A 22,123-nucleotide genomic window follows, 5' to 3' on the forward strand; every position below is an offset into this window, starting at 1 on the left:
AGTGTATTTAGCAACCTGATAGGAACATATAAATAAAATGTAGTTGACACTGGGAGCCAAAGCAGTATTGCAGCCGAACTTATACAGGATGTTTAAAAGCAAATTAGCACTGTGGGTGGGGATGTGAGTGACGTAGTAAAATGGGCGTTACTGTAGCTAACTATAGCTTGGACCCGAATTTTAAACTCTGGACAGCTGAGAGGGGAGTATGCAACTACCCTTACAAAATCTTAGCCGCTAACTACGTCTAAGCGGCGAAGTTGTGTGACGTAAACACGCCTAAGTCATGTTCTTATACGGAAGCTGGTTACTACCCTATAGCAACCAACTCCGACGCCTTGTAGTTAGGGAAATGAGTGGCTTAAAATTCACTGTTCATTTAAAGAGTGAATGATTGTGAGGGAGGGAAAATTCTCCAGATGTGAAATGAATGAAGACTGGGGTCAGGTGTTGAAATGATGTGATATTTCTTGCAGTGTTGTTTCTACTACCATAACGGATCAGACACATTCTACATTTGTAAAGAGGAAAAGGTATGTGACATGTGGCGTAATTAGTGCGCTTTTTAAATGTAATGTACACGAAGTAAAATGGATTGAAGAAATCGTAATATGTGGTTGTTTGTTGCGGGTGCTAGTTGTAATGTTGCCAGTAGTGAAAATGACATTTCACCACTTGGCTTAAGAATATTCGCTGTTTATTATGTTGTCACAGATCGGTGTAGTGCAGCTGTAAGGATGCTTGACTTTAACTTGATGCAGCTGAAGTGTTTTCTTTTGCCATTTAAAGTTATATTTCGTTAATTAATTGTTAGGTTTGATTGACTGGTATATTTGGATGCTGTAACTAGACTAAAGCCGCTCTATGATGCGGTGGTATTCGTATTTTAGTAAGAAGTTGAACTAGGCTTTAACGTTTGTGTTGTAAGGTCGTGGATATAGATAAACACGCACCATACGATGCTTTATGTCCAGTTAGTGATGAAACTAAATTTTATTGACTTCTCTTGTCACATATGGTTAGTAGTATGTTCGTTGATCGTCAGTTAATCCATACATGGCTTGACAGGGCAAAAGCGGTGATGTCTGCACGTTGTTTACAAACTGCTTAGAAGGAGAAGCTCTCATTCAAGGAATGGTGATACTTCAGGTAGAGGCAAAGTAATCACAATAGCAAGCTTACATGATTTTTAAGAGTTCTGTGCAGGTGCGCAGTGACTTTTTTTAGTCAAACTCGTGTCCATTTTTTTTACAGAAGCCTTGCACTTGGTTTCCTGGTGCACATCATTTTTTTGAGTTCCTGCAAGGATTCTTGCCTCTCTGGAGCTTCAAACTCTTTTTTTGTTTGTGTGACGGACATGTATAAATCCCACCCACTGCCACCAGTTAATATGTAACAAAGGCTTATCAACCACCTAATACCACTGATTAACATGTCACAGACAGGGCTTTAACTCCTGCACTCTTCTGTCAATATTTGATTGTTCAATTAAAACCAGCAGTATTAGGTCTGACTGCCAGCCCTGATATAAATTAAAATAAAAAGGGCCTTAATGATTTATGGTAAATGTGCTCTACGGCCTTAGGTGATACGTTCACTGTTCTGTACTTCAGACTGCTGGTCTAGTAGACCTTCAAGGAGCCTATCACCCAGATACTCGTAGAATACTTTTTTTTAAATATACAAATTGTATCCATTTTTCTGATTATAAGAGGCAGAAAGTTTCGCCAGCAAGCAGCTGCAAAATACAAAGGATTGTCCAAAACTCCACTTTTACATTCGGGGATTACAAACAAATAATCTCTATTCCAGTTCCTTTCTTGTGATAGTTTTTGTTATACTCTTTTGTTATACTCAAACTTACTCCCAAGCTTTCAGAGTTAAAACACATATATTCATAAAGATTAAATCATCCCTAAATAATCTGTATCTTATTTAGATTTAGGGAAATTTCTTTATTCTGTCTTTATATGTCTTCCTCCTCAAACCTTGTTATCTGTGGGGTTTAAAATTTCTGTGTCCTTTCCAATCGGTAACAAAGTAAACGTATAAACATTCCTAGCATATTCTATCACAGGTCTTACATGGTTTTAAATCGTGGGACCAAAATTTCCCAAGCCCTAATACAAAAGCTCTCAAAATATTCTTAATCTCCAGATTGCTTATAGGTTCATAGGTAGGTACTAGGCAATCGGCCCAAAGGCCTATGTAAGCCTAGCCAGCAAGGTTCCATAGCTTACGCCACCCAAGAAAGTTATTTTCCTGTGCCACTGTCCAGCAGAGACACATAAGTTATCCCCGGGGTGTATTTCCTATTTCCCATCCACTCATCAAGATTTTTCTTGAAGAGTGCTAATGAAGAACTTTTCTTGACATAGATGGGTAGCTTGTTCCAGAGTATAGGAAGTCTCTGGGACAGGAATCTATTCCTCCAGCGTGTCCTGTGTATTGTGGTGACAAGGTTTAGGTCCCTAGAGCGTGTAGCTCAGAGTGATTTCTGTAGGTGTAGCATGTCCAACAGCTCTGGGTTTGACATAGCTTTATATGTTAGGCAAAGATCACCTTGGAGTAGGCAATATGCTACGGAGTAAAGCTGGAGTTTTTTGAGGTGGTCAGTGTATGGCATTTGTTTGAGGCCAGTAATCCTCTTTGTGAGGTATTTCTGTGGCCTTTCCAGCTGCTGCAGATGTCTTGTGAGGTACATTCCAAAAGGGGTGTTGTACTCTATAATGGGTCTAATGAGTGACAAGTAGAGGGGAACAGTGACCTCTTTTTTTTTTTTTTTTCCTGGATCCCTTTTATGATGAGGTGTGCCATGTACAAGGACTTCCTGACTACTGTGGCGATGTGCTTATCAAAGGAGAGACTACCGTCCACCTGAGTCCCAAGGTCTTCTCATGCATTCGGTGTTAAGTAGATTGCTGCCTATGTGGTAGTTCATGGGTACAGAGTTTTTACCAAAGGGGTTGACACTGCACTTTTTGGCATTGAGCTTGAGGCCATGGCTCTGACGCCAGGCATCTGTCTCCGTGAGGCCTTTCTGTAGGATGTCCACATCATTTGGGGACTTGACTATGGCTCCTAGTTTGCAGTCATCTGCGAACTTCGTTAGCCAGAGGCCTTCTGTGTTAGCCTGTATTTCAGAGAAGTAGATACCAAACAGGAGAGGTACTAGGACTGAACCCTGTGGTACTCCACTTGTCACTGGTTTGAAGTCAGATTTGGAGTCTGCAACTTTTACAGTGTGGCAACCCATCTTGTGACGTAGGGATTTATACCTAGTTTAGTGAGTTTAACTATAATTCCAGAATGGGGAATGGTGTCGAAAGCCTTGGCGAGGTCAAGATAGGCTGTGTGAACCACCTTACCCTCATCCACGGCTTTGGTGACTGCCTCAAAGAAGTCGATCAGGTTCAGGAGGCATGATCTGCCTTTCACAAACCCAAACTGGGTGGGATCCAGAGTTTGGAGGTTACCAATGTCTTTGGTTATGAGTTCCATGATGATACGTTCCATGGCCTTGCAGACCAGGCTCGTCAGGCTAATGTGTCGATAGTTCCCAGGATCAGTGGTGGCTCCCTCTTTGTGGAGTGGGATAACTGTTGCTGTGCGCCATTCAGTGGGCACAAAGACTGATGCAAGGCTATTATTGAACATGATGCTTAAGTGGGGAGCCAGTTCGTTCTGAAGTATGTGTAAAACTCAGCCTGGGATGTTGTCCTGTCCCATGGATGCTGTGTTTTTGGCTTTAGAGAGTGCAGCTTTTACCTGTGTAGTTGTGATTACAGGGACTCAGAATGCAATCTGCCCTAGGGCATTTATAAGCCTAGCCAGAGTGTGTTTGGCTTTCGCCACCCTTTTAGATTTGTAGACTGTGCCTATGAATAGTAGGTCACAGAATATAGTCCCTTTACGGTTAGTTTATTGTGCCTCTGTGTAGCAGGGACCCAGAAGAGATCCCGGGGTTATACTTATGATCTCCCATCCACTCGTCAAGATTTCTCTTGAAGAGGGTCAGTGAGGGGCTCTGCCTAACCTGGACTGGGATTTTGTTCCAGAGTGATGGGAGTCTCTGGGATATGAATGTGTCCCTCCAGCATGTCCTCTTTATTTCTGTGCTCAGGTTTAAGTCTCCAGAACATGTAGCTCTAAGGGATTTGGATTTCTTGATGTGGAGCATGTCCATTAATTCTGGGTTGGACATGGCTTTATATGTCAGGCACAGATCGCCTCTGAGTAGGAGGTAAGCAACTGAGTAGAGCTGGAGTTTCTTTAGCCTAATTGCATAGGGCATCTGTTTGAGTCCCTTTATCCTCTTGGTGAGGTACCTTTTGTGTCTTTCCAGTTGCTGCAGGTGTCTGGTGAGGTACATCCCAGATGGGGCATTGAATTCAATTATGGGCCTGATGAGTGATGAATAGAGTGGCACAAAGACCACTCTTGATCTAGATGTGAAACCTTTCATGATGAGGTGGGCTATATAGAAGGTCTTTCTAACCACTTTGGCAACGTGATTAGATTACTATCTATTTGGGTCCCCAAATCCCTAATTAGTTCCTCCGTACTTAATGTATTACCTCCTATGTGGTAGTCTGTGGGCACTTTGTTTTTCCCAAAGGGGATGACTATGCATTTTTTTAGCATTTAGCTTCAGGCCATGACTTTGGCACCAGTTATCTGTCTCTGTGAGACCCTTTTGGAGTATACTTGTGTCAGCCGGAGAGTCTATTATGGCACCCATTTTGCAGTCATCTGTGAACTTGGTCAGCCATAGTCCTCCCGTGTTTCCTGTACCTCAGAGAAATAAATGCCGAACAAGAGAGGTCCCAGAACTGAACCTTGTGGAACTCCACTTGTAACTGGTTTAGAGTCTGACCAGGCACCTGCAATTCTGACCATGTGAGTTCTATCCCTGAGCCAGTTTGCAACCCATCTTGTGACACAGGGGTTGATATTTAAGCTAGTGAGCTTATTTATGATACCTGAGTGGGGTATTGTGTCGAAGGCTTTTGTGAGGTCCAGGTAGGCTGTGTGGACTACTTTCTCTTCATCTGTGGCCCTGGTAACTGTTTCAAAGAAGTCGGCCAGGTTCAAGAGACAAGTCCTGCCTTTAACAAAGCCGAACTGGGTAGGATCCAGTGTCTCAAGGTTTCCGATGTCATTGTTTATGAGTTCCATGATACACTCCATAGCTTTGCAGACCAGGCTAGTCAGGCTTATAGGGCGATAGTTTCCGGGGTCCGTTGTGGCACCTCCCTTGTGGAGCGGGACCACCATTGCTGTGTGCCATTCCTTGGGTACATATCCTGTGGTAAGGCTGAGCTTGAACAGGAACTTAATGTGAGAGTTAAGTTCATCTTTTAGCTCGTATAAGATGCATCTCGGGACACCGTCCAGTCTCACTGATGCTGTGTTTTTTGCTTTGGAGAGGGCAGCTCTCACCTGATTATCTGTGATGTCTGGGAGGTTACACTCTATTGGGATGGAGATTTGCTCTTTTGGGGGGAGAAATTTGCACTGAATCTGTCTGCCAGGATGTTGGCAATGTCTGTTGGTTCAGTGTATTTTTTGTCATTTTGCACTAACTCGGAGCATATCTGGGAGTTGCCGCCCAGGTTCCTGACATAACTAAAGAAGGCCTTGTGGTTGTCCTTAGTATCTTGTGCAATTTTTCTTTCGAAGCTGGCCTTAGATGATTTTATGAGGGATCGTAGCTTCTTGCTAGTACTGATCAGAGATGCCTTCCCTTTTTGGGATTTTACTTTATCATGTAGTAGCTTCCTCTTTTGTTGTATAGCTTATTTATGGCCAGGGTCCACCAGACAGGTCTCCTGCCTTTGGAGGAGTGAGAATTGGTTTTATTTGGGATGGCACGATCCATACATTTCTGTAGGTGTCCATAGAATGCGTTTGTGAAGGATTCTGCAGTTTGAGCCTTGTTTTCCACTGGCGCAGGGGCTTTGAAGGATACCACCTCAGTTTTGAGAAGTGTGAAGTTTGCTTTTGAGAAGTTCTTCACCGTGGTTACCTTGGCTGGGGGTGGGGATGGGATATGGATGTCCAGTGAGATTAATTTGTGGTCTGACCTTACCAATGAGGGTTATACCTCTGGTGTGGAACATAGAGTCCCTATGTTTGTGATGACCAGATCCAGTATGTTTTCCCCTCTTGTGGGGGTGGTGACCAGTTGTTCCATAGCATTTGAGTTTATAAATTCTAGGAACCATTGGGCGAGGGTGTGAGTGCTTGAGTAGTTAACCCAGTCAATGTGTGGGTAGTTGAAGTCACCCAGTATGATGGTGTTTGGAGAGACCTTCATGTTCTCCAGTGTTTTCAGGAAGGCCGAGTGGGGTTCCTGAGTTTGGGAGGGTGGTCTGTAGCAGGCTATAAACTGAAAGGCAGTTTTGCCCACTGTTAGTTGCACATGAATGGTTTCCGTTGCTTCGTGCAGTGCTACTAACCTGGAGGTGTGAGTATTTTTGATGTATATGGATACTCCCCCTCCTTTTGTGGTTCGGTCCGAGTTTTGTGGCTGAAAAGCATGGTATGAAGTATAACCTGGTAGTGCTGGGGTGCTTTTGGGAGCCTTGAACCAGGTCTCTGTTACTGCGCAGACATCAATGTTCTCCATACTGAGGAGAGTCTCGACTGCGTGCATTTTGAGGTTTAGACTTCTGGTGTTGAGCAGCATTACCCTTAGTTTCTTTTTCCCTGTATTGTCTATGGAGGTGGGTTTGTCTTTTAAGCCTTGCCTAAAAAAGGCACTGTGGGGGTGGCAAGAGCCTTAGCCAATATTCGAAAGCCCAGGAGTGACAGGTGCAAGCTGTCCCTAGCGAAGCAGCATGGCTTGTCGAGCATGTCATCCCAGGCTGACAGACACTGGATCCCCCTTGAATGACACCAATATTTTAACCAATTGTTAAAACTTATCATTTTATCTTTATACTGTGGCATCATTCTTGGTGAGGGTAAGATGCTACTCAAGGTCAGGGTCATACCAGCCTGGGCTACATGATCAGAGAGCTCCTCTGTCTCTTTTCATGTAGTCCAGGGAGGTACGTCTCAGGTCATTCACACCAGCATGGACAATGACGGAGTCATATTTGTACTTGCTTTGGAGTGACCTGAATGCATGTGTTATGTGGCGTATCCTGGCACCCGACAGACAACTTAAAGTGACCTTCTCCTTGTTCAGCCTGCTGAGTGGGACGTCAGTGTGTCTGACTATAGAGTCACCTATTACAAGTGTATTTGGTATGTTGTTTAGCCTTATGGGCTATGACTGTGTGGCACACTGACTTTGTGGACTATGTGATACGTGGGTATTTTTGTGGGGTCGCCGTTATTTTGGTGTCTGCTTTGCAGGTCTCTGCTGCTCAGGCAGATTTTTATTTAGAGCCTCCGCGTTTGTTTTTGTGTGTTTGTGTTTGGTTTGTTGTTTCTATAGGTCTATGTGAGTCTGTGAGACTAGATTTGTGCCGTGTGCAGTTACTGTCTTCTCCTGATTGACTGTGCTAGTCATTGGTCGAGAGAGCTCAGCCTCCAGTTTGGCAATATAGTTGCATCTCTCACATATATTTGAGCTTGTTGGGAGGAGAAGAGGGTTGTCCTGTGTACATAAGGCAGTTGTAACACTGCCTTAAGATTCCCATATTTACCTGCTGGACTGGAGAGTACACATGATACTGACCTTTGGACATGTCAGGATATTTATGATTTCTACTTTTGACTGATTAGGAGGATCAGTTATGTATTTAGAAGAGTATAAGAGAGGATTTAGTGCTTTAAATTTCTTCTAAGTGCAAGTGAGAGGCTATAAAGTGAGAATAGAGTACTTCTTTTGAGATACAGATCAGTTCCAAGGGAAAAAGTGAAGAGCAGACTTTGTGGAGCCGGTAATAGTTTAAACCTGTTTAGGTGACTCTGCCCGATGCTGCGCTATGCGCAAAATCGCACTAAAGCAGGTTTTTAAACAGGGGGCTTGAAAGAGCTAGGAATTAGCCCAAAACAGCCAATAAACAACAAGATCTTGTGCTGAAATCACTCCTCCAGGGACAGATAGGCTGCTCAAAGCTCCCCACTCCCACTGGTGAACAAAGAAGCTTCCTTCTATCCAAGTAAGGAAATGGGCAACACAGGAAAGCAATACCTGTATTAGGGACTATTCTAGCTCAGGATAGGTAGGAAAACAAGGATTTTTTTTTGTTTTTTTCCTTTTCAACAGGCAACAGAAAATGCACAGAAAATACTTTACACAGGCTAGCGCACTTGAGTGAGCAGCCTCAACAGTTAAATCAACAATGAGACCATCTTTAAAGTGCAGGTATTAAACAAAAGCAAAAACAACCTTAAATCTAGCAAAAGAGCAGTTATTATTCGCTTTTCGGCGAGAATAGACAGTCGCAAAGGTAAAGGCAGTAAAAGGTACTTAAAATCTGGTAGCAGTCACTCTTTTTTTTCGTCTCTCTGCTGCTAGCACCACTCTGCAGGACCACGAGGAGCTTGCTGAGTCGGAAACCTCCTTCCTATATAGATATATGCCCTTTAGGGGGTGAGAGTGGGGTAAAGTTAGCATCTGCCAGGATGTTGGCAATATCGGTTGGGTCTGTAATTTTCATGCCTTTGTGCTGTAACGCAGAGCAGATCTGGGTGTTGCTATCTAGATTCTTGACATAGCTATAGAATGCTTTGTAGTTGTCCTTGGATTTAGTGGCGATTTTGTTTTCGTAGCTAGCTTTGGAGGATCTTATAAGGGATCTCAGCTTCTTACTGAGGCTGACCAGGGAGCACCTCCACTCATGGGATTTTACTCTCTTTTGCAACAGTTTCTTCCTTCTGTTGTACAGTTTGTTTATGGCAGGGGACCACCAGATTGGCTTCCTTTTTTGGAGGATAGCGTCTTGCTTCTGTTTGGGATAGCACGATCCATGCTTTAATAATATTCATAGGATGTAAATAAAAATTAAAATCAGGATTGACTTTAATTCCCAAATCCTTAACATAACACTGCGTCCAAAGTAATGTTATTCAATGCATAAGGCTAGAACTTAAATGAAGAACACACTTTTTTATATTAAATTCCATATTATTGACAAATGAACACTTGTACAGTTCATCCAAGCATCCCTGGACTTTACTGTGATCCTTAGCTGTAGTACCAGTTGACTGTATCTTAGAGTCATCAGCTTACTTACTAACCCAGATCATATGAGCTATAGGAAACAATGTCATGAAAAGTCCAAATAAAACTTGCTCTAACACAGAGCACTGAGGTACTACAGAAACTTTTTTTAGACTTCAAGTATTGTCCAAGCAAACTCTACTAGTTCTAAAACGTAACCGGTTCTTAATCCACTTTATCACATAGTGATTCAGATTGAGTTGTAACATTTGGAATATCACTGTGTCATGACTCAGTGTCAAATCCTAATAGATAACCCATTGTCCAATGCTTCTCATAGTGGTTGATAAAGTGATAATAAATTGATAGTGTCATATCCAAATAGATAACCCATTGTCCATTTTTTCCCATAGTGGTTGATAAAGTGATAATAAATTTCTCCTAAACTATCTCCCCTGGGTAAATCCATGTTGTGTTATATTGATACATGAACCTAATGTATATTCTGCCTACAATTTTTTTTGTATATCCTATGATCTCATTTGATCTACTACCAGGTCAGGCTACTAGGCATTCAATAACCTATCATTCTTTGTTTCTTAACTTGTATATCCTATGATCTCCTTGGATCTACTACCAGGTCAGCCTACTAGGCATTCAATAACCTATCATTCTTAAAAAGACTGTCTAGAATTTTCCATCTGAGTTAAAATGTAATAATTTGTTTCTGTATATCTGTTTGTTGTTTGTTTATATCTGTGTACAAATCTTTTTATTTTGTGTTTTTAAACTGTAAAAATGTAACAGTTTTTTGAATGTGTTTTTTGGAGTTTTTCTCCCCGGACCTCCGCTGAAAATGGACATGTATCCAGTCGGACTATCACAGTAAACAAATGTAAAATAAATACATAATAATAAATAAATATTTACTGATGACCTGCTCACAACATATTCTCAGTATACTTGTCAGACTAATGGGTCTGTAATTCTCAACATATGTAGTTTCACCTCCCTTTGGTACTGGAACAATTCACGACTCTTTCCATTGTCTGGACACACAACCTGTTTCTAAAGTTCTTTGACAAAATACATTTAGACAAGTCATAAGAATTTTGAAAAAAGACTTAAGAAAATATCCATTGATCCCATCAGGACCCGCTGCAGAAGGAGAATTAACTTTTCTGAACTCTTTAGTGTTAATATGCCCAAATAAATTAAGACAATCTCCATCCCAATTAAACAAAAACTCATTTTTTACAGAGTTACTTGTATAGAGACAACTGTTGTAGCCAAAACTAGATCAACCAAATAACCTACATCTGTAATTATTTCATTATTATAAACAATATTGGCATCAGTTGGTTTGGACATGTGCTGAGGAAGGATGCTGAATATATTGGGAAAAAGATGCTAAGGATGAAGCTACCAGGTAACAGGAAAAGAGGAAGGCCTAAGAGAAGGTTTATGGATGTGGTGAGAGAGGACAGACAGGTGGTTGGTGTGATAGAGCAAGATGCAGAGGACGGAAAGAAATGGAAACAGCTGCTGTGGCGACCCCTAACGGGAACAGTCGAAAGAAGATGTTGATTGGCATCAGTCTTCCTGTCTCTAAAGTGATTAAGATGTTTATAAAAAGCCTTGTTATTACCAAGAATACATTTTACCAATTTTATCTCATAATTTCTTCTGGTCTTCCTCAAAAGTCTCCTACATTTGGTTCCATTATTCTTGTACCTAGCCTTATTACTTTCATTTGGAAATATTTTTCCATAGAAACTTTTTTCTTTTATTAAATCTATCTAGTTCATAATTCCACCAAGATGTTTTAAAAACTCTGGCTGTATTGAAAGCAATAAAGAACATGTTTCACTATCAATTGGTGAATAAAAAAAATGTTCCCAAGCAATATCAATACTTTTATGACTCACAATCCAATTATTCACATCAGTAATCATCTTTGAAAAATCAGTTACATGAAATTAGTATTTTACAGACTTCTTTTTTATATTTAAATAAGTCCCACTTAATTTTAAATTCCATTGTGCACCACAGTGGTCTGACCCTAATAACCCAGGAACAAGACTCCATTTTATTTTGTTAATACTTTTCCTTGCTCATACTACATCCAGTATATTTTATCCCTTGTAAGGTCTTTGACTAGTTGTTGCTAACCAAATTCCATACAACTCCTCTTTCATACCTGTGCCATCACAGGTACTTTTCCAATTAATGTTTGGAACATTAAGATCATCAACTATTAAATCTTAATTATTCTCAAACTTTGTAATAATATTTTTACTAAAATCACAATTTTCTTTAACTCGGACCTGAGGGTCTGTAAAACAGACATACCTTTGTAATAATAGTTTTACTAAAATCACAATTTTCTTTAACTCAGACCTGAGGGTCTGTAAAACAGACATACCTTGACATTTCTATTATCAATATACTAGCAGTCATAATCTCAAAATATACTGGTTGACCTGTCACGTTGGAGACAAATGTCATGTTTGCATAAATGCATACACCACCTCCCTTCTTGCCAACCCTAACATAATGATGAGCCGTATATCCTGGTAAATTCAATAGAGGATTTTTTTCTGAAAACCAGCTTTCAGTAATTAAGAGCAAATCCAATTTCATCTGTTATAGTGCTAGCATCTGTTTATATGCATCTCATCTACCACACATAGATAAGTTCCACACTACATAGCTTGCACATCAGAGGTAAAAATCACTGGCTATGCAAGATTCCACTCCTTTCAAACTAAGCTGACTTCCTTTAAGTAAAGCCTTACAAAGAATAAATTAAACTTGGCCAGAATTATTTTGTGCATACAAATGTGTGTGTGTGTGTGTGTGTACATATGTGCTCACCCACGCATGTGCATGGGCTTACAGACACACACATGCATTTCCACAAATACACATGCATATACACACATGTACACGTGTGTGTGTGTGTGTGTGTGTGTGTGTGTGTGTGTGTGTGTGTGTGTGTGTGTGTGTGTGTATACACATCCCTTACCAACTTTTAAGTAATCAATGTTAAGATAATTCTGCAATTTCTATCTGACATTTATTTCACTAAATGGTTAATCCTGTCTTTTCAGTCTGCTCTGCATGAACAAGTTCCTGACAAAACTAACGGTAAATATCAATAGTGTCTATGTTGGCAATAATGGTCTCCATCTCCTGCCAGAATGCAGTCTACCAGCCTCTGGAAAGTTGCTGGGGCATTTTTCGTCCCCTGGGCCTTATTGGTTATCATATGTCCCAAACAGGGTAACAGAAACTGAACTCTTGTCTCACTGCGGGTGTGAGGGGTATGTGCCAGTAACTCATAGTGAGTAGTAGTCAGACACAGCCTCAGTCCCCCAAATCTTCATCTGTTGTGGACATTGGGTAAGCAAGGATTTGGAAAAAGAACTCATCCATCTAGCTACTTAACTAAATGAGCTACTTGAAATTTCAACAATGCATCTTTATTCCTCCCGCAGGGAGGGCATCAGAGAGAGCGAGGGAGTCTACTAGATAAGCTAGCAAGTGATTTTTATCTGGACTAATCCTTTGTACTTAATTCTGTCAACATCTGGGTCACAGGTGGGATACCAGACCTGACTCGATCCTTCTGAATTGCCTTTGTTTCCTACTGTCAACCACCAGGTTTGCCAAAATTCAATTGTCTTTGGCAATCTTGGCCCTGGTGATGTGGGTGCCACCAGTTCTGATAAGGTTAATGACTGTGCCAGTGATGACCTTTACAACTTCATCAGGTTGTTTGGCTTTAATGCATTTGATGTTGACTCTACAGCTTCTGGAGTCTGTCAGCCCTTACAGAATCCACTCAGTAATACTCTTTGGCTCATCTTTCTGCACCATTTGCCTTGCTGGAACAAATGTTTGTAGCAGACATTTCTGTTGCTCAGGATAGGGCCTTCTGACCTCTCATACATTTGCAACAAGCCAGAGAGCCTTGGGCTTTGAGAAGCCTACCCTCAAAATTCCTCCTTCAAAATGGCCTCATTCTTCTCTGAGTCTGTTCCTGTAAGGTGTCCCGATAAATATTTATGCAAAATTAATTATGTTGCTCTCCTGAGGAATCTTCTGTGGAGGACTTGGATGAGAAGGAGGTGGAAAACTTCCTGGCCTCCTTTTCTGGGACCCCTTATTTAGGGAGGATCTTGAACTCGTGTGTCAGTGTTGGAGCTGGCCTACTGACCATTTACCCTTTCATCAGTGGCGATGTCAGAAGATCTAAAAGTCAATGCGGCAGTCGTCCTGGGTTGACCCTCCTTATGGACATTTTTAAAAGATGCTTCTAGGATAGCATGGGAAAACCCAGATATGGTGTCCCCTTGTCCCAAAGAAAGTCAACCATATTTTATGATCCCCATGTGAGTTGCCTTTGTGGGCAGAAACCTCCACAGAGTGATAGAGTGAATTTGGCAGTTGCCCTTAAAAGCCTCCCATACCCCAGAGCCCTGCAGTCTGTCCTCTGATGGAGAGGTTATGAAAGTATTCTCAGAGGTACTCCGTATAGTAGAACATATTTCAACAGAACTTAAAAAAAAAACATGCTGCTGTTTTCAGAGGGTCTGGCTTGAATCCACTGCGCTCCAAGCACAGATTAAGTACTTCTTGTCATTCTTGCACTTGTATAACTTATTTTGGCTGTGTGTCTACTATATGTTTGTATATTTATTATACTTTGCTTCCCTTTATCATTGTAAAGTGCCTTTTGCATTTCTCTGACCTCATTGCCAGCTACTGCACTGATGAGACATTTTTAAAGTGTTTGCTGGTTTAATTAGTTTGTAGTTTAGTTCCTCACCATTGGGCTTTGTCTTTGTGATTTTAAAATTAAGGATGTTCAGGCTGTGCTGTAGTGGTGGGGGTGGTAGCTGGTTCTGTTCTGAGCTGAAGTTTGAGTGTTGCCCTCTGATTGGCCACAAGGCTGTTTTGTGAGTTCAGTCACTTTCTGTGCCTGTATAAAGTTGGCTTGTATGCGTGAGCTGCTAGGCACACATTGGTTTTTAACAGTGTCGTGTACAGATGCAGGCACCTAAAATTGACATTTTCTGTATAAAACCATACTTGAAACTTCCTCAATTGATCAATGAAAAACTAGCTTGTGCAGTGACAAACATTGCCTCTCTAGGTTTGCATTAGATACACTTGTTTAACTCCTGTATTCCTTCAGCAACCTCTTGATCAAGTAAAAAGGTCCTGTAACAATTATGAGCACTCTTGCTATTTAAATTTCTAGCCTCTGTCATTGTCTGTAATTTGGGGGCTGGTGATGCCGAACTGTAATTGATTGGGCTAGCATGAAGGCTATTACGTATAGCTTCCATTAGTGAAATCCTAATCCCAGATGTGCCTGTTGCTGTGTATACAGCTGATTAATCTCTTTCTACCTGTATTCCACATATATTAAGAAGCCAGCCTTCTGATCTTGGTTATATATTTAGTATTCAGTGGTACTGGTGTATTCCTAAATACATAAAATAGCAGTGGGGCTTGGAACAGTTTTATTGTTACTGTCCTACCAAGCAGTGAAATGCAAAACCTTTTCCGTGAATTAGCCCATATTGGCTTTAGATTCAAGTTTAGCATGGTCAGAAAATTGGTATGGAGATAAGTTCCTAGATAATTGGATGAGTTTGAGATGACTCCTGTCATAACATTTAACTGTAGTCCTTTGGGTTTTGAGCTGCTACATTAGCAGCAGATATTTAATACCTAGCAAGGTTAAACCTCAAGCCACATGCTGCCATGGATTTATTCGAGAATGTCACCAAATCCCTGGATTAAGGCAAAACAGTACATACAGCCTATTTTATTTTATTTTTACATCTGCTACCCGGGTTAGTCCGACTGGGCCCAGAAAGCCCTTTTTCAGTGGAGACCCGAGGAGAAAAGCTCCAGGAAGATAATTAAAAAAATAAGAAAAACCTAACGATTCAAGTTGTAAGATACTTAAATGTACAAAAACAGAGAGAAATATACAATACAAATATATACAAGGCAAAAGTACAGTATTTTGAGAATGCAGTAACAATGTTTGAGAAGTTTGGTTAGCATGAAGTTATTTACAAGGAATGTAGCAATGCCTAATTAAAAAAAGAGTAACATCATGGCATAGTACAACAAAGATGCATTTAATAGCATAGGTACCAACTGCAGAGATAGTAATATATTTATATATTTAGACAGTTTAGGTAGATAATGGGCAGATATGTTAATTGAGAGAAGAACAAAAATTCATTAGGTAAAAGTTACTGGGTATCTTGACTTTGTCAAAGCTTTTGATGCAATTCTCTACTCGGGCATCATTGAGAAACTCACCCAGTTGAGAATTAAACCCATATGTCACTAGATGGGTAGCCAACTGGCTCACCAGCAGAATGCATGCAGTCAAAGTTGGGGATTCCACCTCTACCAGCAGATTGGTTACCAGTGGTGTACCACAAGGATCTGTGCCTGGTCCTCTACTGTTTGGAATATATTTCTCAGAAGTCCAGGTGAAAGTAGATGGCCTGTGGCTTACCAAGTTCGCCGATGACTGCAAGCTGGGTGCATTCATGGAGTCCCACAACAATGACATACTACAAAAAGGGCTTACACAGACAAATGATTGGTGCCAAAGCCACAGACATAAACTTAATACAAAAAATGTGTTATCATCCCTTTTGGCAAAGGGGAAGTCCCTGCAAATAACAATATTAACAGTACCCCCTTAGCTCAAACCATGTGGTGGGAGATTTGGAAAAGCAGGTTGATGGCAACCTTAACTTCGATCACCATGTGTCCACAGTGGTAAGGAAGGCCTTCTACATTGCACATCTCATAAGTAAGGGCATCTCATCCAGATCTAAGGATATTACAACTCCCCTGTACTCATCCCTCATCAGACCACTAATAAAGTACAGCACTTGCAGCAGCTGGAGAGACCTCAGGTTTCTCACCGAGAAAATTCAGGGACTTCAACACATGACCTCCATGGACAGACAGAAGGCCCTGTCACTGTACTGTGTATGTTATAGGCTGCTGAGAGGTGACTTGTGCCTGGCCTACAGAGCAATCTTGGACCCAGCCCTAATGGAAATGCTGCACATCCGCAAGTCAAATGGGACAATATTCACTTGCTTTAGGGATCTTAACCTAGCCTGTGACATTAACAGGACATGCTAGAGAGAGAGATGTCTCCCAGAGATTGCCACTCCTCTGGATGAAGCTCCCAGTTCACGTAAAACAGAGCCCCTCAATGACCCTATTTAGGAGTAACTTAAACAACTGGATGGGAGACAGCAAATTTACCCCGGGGGTGTCACCAATGTCCCTCTTGGATAAGGGCAGTTGGTGCTGATCATAGACTCGTGCTGCAAATATAGACCATACAAACTGGTCAATAAGGGAACAAGGGTATAACATGGCTAGGCTTATAAAGGCCCTAGGACCAATAACTTAGTAACCTCCTATGAACATCTGCTCTGCTCTGTTATGTTAGGAACATCTCTGTTTGGATTCCAGAAAAGGACTACAAAGTCATGCCCCAAAAGTATTGGACTGGTCTGACTTTCATGTAAGGTCTGGCCTTGTACTATATTTGTGGCATTTACTACCCTGTTGAGAGGCTCATTTGCCAACAGAAAATCCCCCAGCAACTAACATGTTCAAGACTGAACCATTAAGCAGATTGGCACATGGTTGCAAGTATAAGGTCTACATTGCTTTGGTAAGGGAGGCTGGAATATTCATATGGTTCAAAAAGTGTCAATGAGATTTCCAGATAATAATGCCAAAGGCCTTTTTCATGTCCAAAGTATAGCTAAATTAGGCTCTGAGACATTTTTGTTACCTTGCATCTATATTGCCAAAGCTCTGATATGGTCACTTCAAATGCCTTTGACAAACACATCCTGAAAAGGATGGGATAACTATCAGCTGAAGGCATGATCCCAGGACATGGCTGTATAACATAACATCCTCATTTAACAGGTATATTGGTCTAAAGTTTCAAACCTTCTTGATGTTTTTCCCCACTTTGGAAGTCACTGTAATGACAGAAACTGTAGAAGAATCATTAATTTTACCATCCCTGATAAATGAGTCAAAAACCCATTTTAGAGGGGATGTCAAAGCATACTGCATTGCCTTATATAGTTCGACATTAAGACCACCAGATCCTGGAGCTTTTCCAGATGGTGTCTGAAATATTGCCTGTCTTATCTCCAGTTCCTTTAAAGAGTGTTCCAGTGTCGGGAGCTGCTGGAATTACTAGCATACAAGATCACACTTAGGAGAGATAAAAGTAGAGCATCTCATATGCATCTCTACATGCAAATGGCTCTTTGACCTTGAACGTAAAAATGAATCTTGCTCTAGTTCTTCTTCTTTTCCTGTAACTGTCTTATTTTATTTGTTGCACCTCCTCATTCCACTACTTCTCATTTGATTATTGTTTTGTGTATTTCATATGTATGTGCTCTTTTGCATTATTCTATGCAAATTATACAAATGTATAATTCCATGCTTGCTTATTTAATTGTGCATTATTTTTTAATATGGAGCTTTTCTCCCCGGCCTACCTCTGAAAATGGGCCCTTTGGGCCCAGTGGACCTTCCCGGTTATCAAACTGGAAATAAATAAATAACATACACAATGAGCCATGTGAACTTTACCTGCTGTATGTATGGTTACACTTTGCTCCCCATTTTCCCCATATTCTTGTGTATCTTGATATAAATGCCTAGAATATTTGGCCAACACTTCACAGATTTCTTTGGTTTTGGTCAGGAATCTATAATTTGTCTGAATATGAGATGCTCTACTTTTATCTCTCCTAAGTTTGATCTTGTATGCTAATAATTACCCCATTCCCCACCCCTATTTCTGTATCCATTCTTGAAGAGCGGCCTATCTTGGATATTGCTGAGAAGCTCACAATTAAGTTGAAAAATAAGTTGCTTGGGACTCTGTATTGCCTTCTGATCCTCACACTTTGAATGAGCACAATTTCTATGTGCTTCTACTCCCTTTGTTTCCAAGTTCCTAATCTAAATATCCATGTCTGAAAACATCTGACTCTGTACACACTTGCTAAGGTTATAGGATTTCTGTTTGAGAGTCCCACCAAATCTTCCCAGGGAAATTACCTGCTGCTTGGTTTGAAGAAAATGTTCAATTATTGCACCTGTATGTTGCACTAAATCTGTTTTCTGTACAGTCATAGCCTAAAACATTCAAGGTGGGGTTATGTGCTCTTCCTCCTCTAATGAACATTTACAGTATGTTAACGTATGATCTGCTAAAGGTGTTGAAATTATTTCTTCTCTTGTAGTTCATTTATTAAGCTCATTGAAGATAGTCAGTAATCTAGCCTGCTAGAACTGTTAGCATTGGGTGTAGTAAATGCATATTCCTCTGTGTGAGGATGTGACTCCTCCGTATGTTGACTTTATATCAAACTGTATCTTTAAAATTTTGGGGCCTTAATGTTTTATTTATTTAACATTTATTTACCGGGAAAGTCTGACTTAGAACAAGCCAATTTTCAGCAGAGGCCTGGAGAGAAATGCTCCAGATGCATGTCTTTGTAATGTGGACGGAAACCAGAGCACCTGGAGGAAACCCACACAAATGCAGGGAGGACATGCAGACTCCACACAGAAGGTACCCCAGCCAGGAATTGAACTGGAGAACCTCATGCTATGAGGTGACAACGCAAACCACTACACCACTGTGCAGTCCAGTATGCCTCTTGGCAGCTGGAAAAGGAATTTAGCATAATGCTAAAATTCCCTGCTAAAATAGCAATTTGGTGATTGCATGCCTCTTGACAGCTGGAAAAGGAATTTAGCATAATGCTAAAATTCCCTGCTAAAATAGCAATTTGGAGATTGCATCCTGTCTCCATCTTACTCAAAGGGTTTGAGTAAGCACATGGAGCCATCACTGACATCTTGTATAGTACCAGTGGTAAGAACCTCTTCTTGGTTTGGAAGGTTGTCAATGGGGCTCTTTCTGAGTTGACTACCTTTTTTACTCCTTGTTTCCAGCCAGTGGTAAGGTTAACAATTACCAATGCACTAGGTGTAGTAGTGTAGATTATTATGTGTAGACTATGCCCTTCTCTAAATGAACATAAGATTCTACTATGCCTAATTGCTGTCATACTTTCTTGTAGACATAGCACATCAGTCTTTTGTTGCTTAAAACAGCATTTTAATTTTTTTCTTTTAACTGACAAATTAAGATTGCTCACATTGACTGAAATACACTTGTACATTATTTATAAATCTGCACAAATGAGAATTAATATGTGATTACTATGCTAACAACCCCAGGGGGCTTTTAAGCCTTGCCACGCTTCCTAAATATATCTGAAAAGTGTTGATATCCTAAAGTTATTTCAGTTTGGTATATGTAGGCTTGGGTATGGATGGTCAAGCATTCACAGGCTGCCTCTGTTTCATAAATAATTATGTGCCAGGCCAGGGATATATTTCCTATCCAGTGGTTCAAATTACACTTGAATTGGGTTAGGGGAAGAACTTTACTTCATATTAATGGGAAAAGTATTCCAGAGAAGGGGTAGTCTCTGAGACACATGTCCCTCCAACATATCTCATTTATGTTACATACAAGATTTTGGTCCCTAAATCAGGTAATTTTGATGAACATTTGCTTTGCAGATGTGCAACAGTTCAGTTGGAGAATGATCAAATGATGCTTTTTGGGCCAGGCAAAGATTGCCTTTCAGCAGTCTGTAGGAGAATACAGGGATAGGGATTTGAGGCAGTCTGCATAGGACATTCTGTTTACTGCCTGTATTCTTTTTGTGAAAAACCTCTGTAGATGCTCCAGTTGCTGCATATGCCTGGTTAGGTAGATACCAAAGGGAGCATTGTACTCATTGAGTGGTATGATGAGGGCTGAGTACAGTGGAATGATAACACAATTGGTCCTATATGCCATACACTTGCATATAAGTTGTGCAGTATAGAATGATTTCCTTACTACAGTAGACACATTATGGTCAAAAGCCAAGTTACTGTCTGCATGGATTTCCAAATCCCTTAACACTGGGTATACTCTTAATGGTGTGTTTTCAATATGGTAGTTTCAATGGGTAGCAGTATTCCCAAAGCATATTATTATGCATTTCTTGTCATTGTGTTTTAGACTGTGGCACTGGCACTGGTTATTGGTCTGTGCCAGGCCTTTCCTGGAGGGTACCTGTAACTTTGGGGGCTTCTATGACTGCACCTAGTTTGCAGTCATCTGCAGACATGGTTATTCAGAAGCCCTTGATGTTGGCCTTGACATCAGAGAAGTAGCTGCCAAAAAGGAGTGACTCCAGCACTGAGCCATGAGGGACTCTACTTGTGACTGGTCTTTTTGTGGAGGTAGACTCCTGTATCCTAAATTCTCAGGCTCTGTCTTTGAGACAGCTGGCTATCCAGTGGGTGGCTTAGGGATTTATACCTAATTTTGTGAACTTGTCTACAATACCAAAGTGTATTGTTGAATATTTTGACCAGGTCAAGAAAGGCGGTATGCACCATTTTGCCCTTGTCAACTGGAGAAAATCCAAGAGCATGGGTAAATAAACAATGCCATTAAAAAGTTACTGTTATCGCTAATATTACACAAATGCCTTAACTGCTTCCCATTATGCATATGAGCCAAAATAGATCATGAGAGCCAAGCAGCTCTTTCCCTTTTCTTGACAGTGAACTCCCAAGAGAAATACTCCTAGATGTATATTTGGTTGCTCAGATACACTGCTGATTAAGCCTTAATAGCTTGTACCACTATGTAGTTCATGGTAAAATATCTTGCTCTGCACCTAACTCATCTTGAGCTATTTTCATTTAGTGTCTATCTTCCCTTTAGCACTTCAGTATAACTTGTTTTACTCTTTCAAGGGTCAGTCTCATTTTTAGGATTATCAGAACTTTGTAAGGTATCAACTTTTTCAGATTCTGTTTCCTCTACACTAGCTTCATTTTGCAGTACCTCATACCTATTAAAGCTTAATACAGTTTCTAAAAAAAAGTATCCTTTGGTGGTTACCTTTGACACCTCTATGGACTGGGTGGCAGTCTATGTCGAGTAACTTCTTCACAACCTCCACAAAGCTGAGCAGTCATCAGGAAGAACAACTGTGCATTTGGCTGGCTCAGAGAAGTGCCACACTTGCTCTGGTATATCCTTCTGGATTTTCAGAGGATAAAGTGACAGCAGTAATGGCTTCATTCATCACATCCTCTGAAAATAGTTTGTCCTTGAGGAGATAATGCCTTCACTGATGTGGAAGAGAAATGCCTGTCGCCCTTAAATTTAACGCATAGGTCCATTGAGTATTGAAAATGTGTGGCAAGTCATTTTTGAAACCCATCCCTCTCATGTGAGAAAAGACTTTTCCTTTCTGAGCAGTGGTATGAGCAAAATGTGTAATATGCAAACCTTATGTCATTTTAACTATGATGGGTTCCTCCTCTTTAACTGCTTTACGAATACATTCCTTACCCATATAGCTCAAAAACCTAAAGATTAAATGACATGGGGCTCACTTGACAGTAGCCAGTCTTACTACTGTGTGATCTGTCATGATTGTCAAGGACACTACTGGGTGTAAATTAAGGGCATTTTGAAGGTGTTCTCCCAAAAAGCGCATACATTATTTGGGTTTTCTTCTCCCAGGAGGCTTACAAAAAATTATTCTTCTACAGTCTCTTTTCAGTATTGTGTAATTTCTCTTGTAGTTGTGATAGGTGCATATCATGGCCTGCAATTTTAGTGAAGTAGTCTTTCAAGTGCTGACTCCATAAGGGAGACTTCGGACACATAGTCTTTTAACACCTTTTGGTATGTCAGAGACTCTTCATCTACCACCTGTCATAGGTATCTCCATTGCTCTAGCTTCCTCATATACTGTGCCTTTACTGCCCAGGTTTCTGTACCGTACAGAAGTACGGGTCTCACCACTG

At 40.8% G+C, this 22,123-nt stretch overlaps 1 long non-coding RNA gene across 1 annotated transcript in view; it reads left to right on the forward strand.

Moving 5' to 3' along the window:
• Positions 1-261: 261 nt before the first annotated feature.
• The window catches only part of LOC122813342, a 207,801-nt gene continuing 185,939 nt past the window's right edge, over positions 262-22,123 (forward strand). The window contains exon 1 of the long non-coding RNA XR_006366665.1: positions 262-533. This is a non-coding gene — a long non-coding RNA (uncharacterized LOC122813342). The remainder of the gene's footprint in view (positions 534-22,123) is intronic.

This window comes from Protopterus annectens, chromosome 1.part1, assembly GCF_019279795.1.
Source record: "Protopterus annectens isolate FY-2018-M chromosome 1.part1, PAN1.0, whole genome shotgun sequence".
Taxonomy (NCBI): Eukaryota; Metazoa; Chordata; order Ceratodontiformes; family Protopteridae; genus Protopterus; species Protopterus annectens.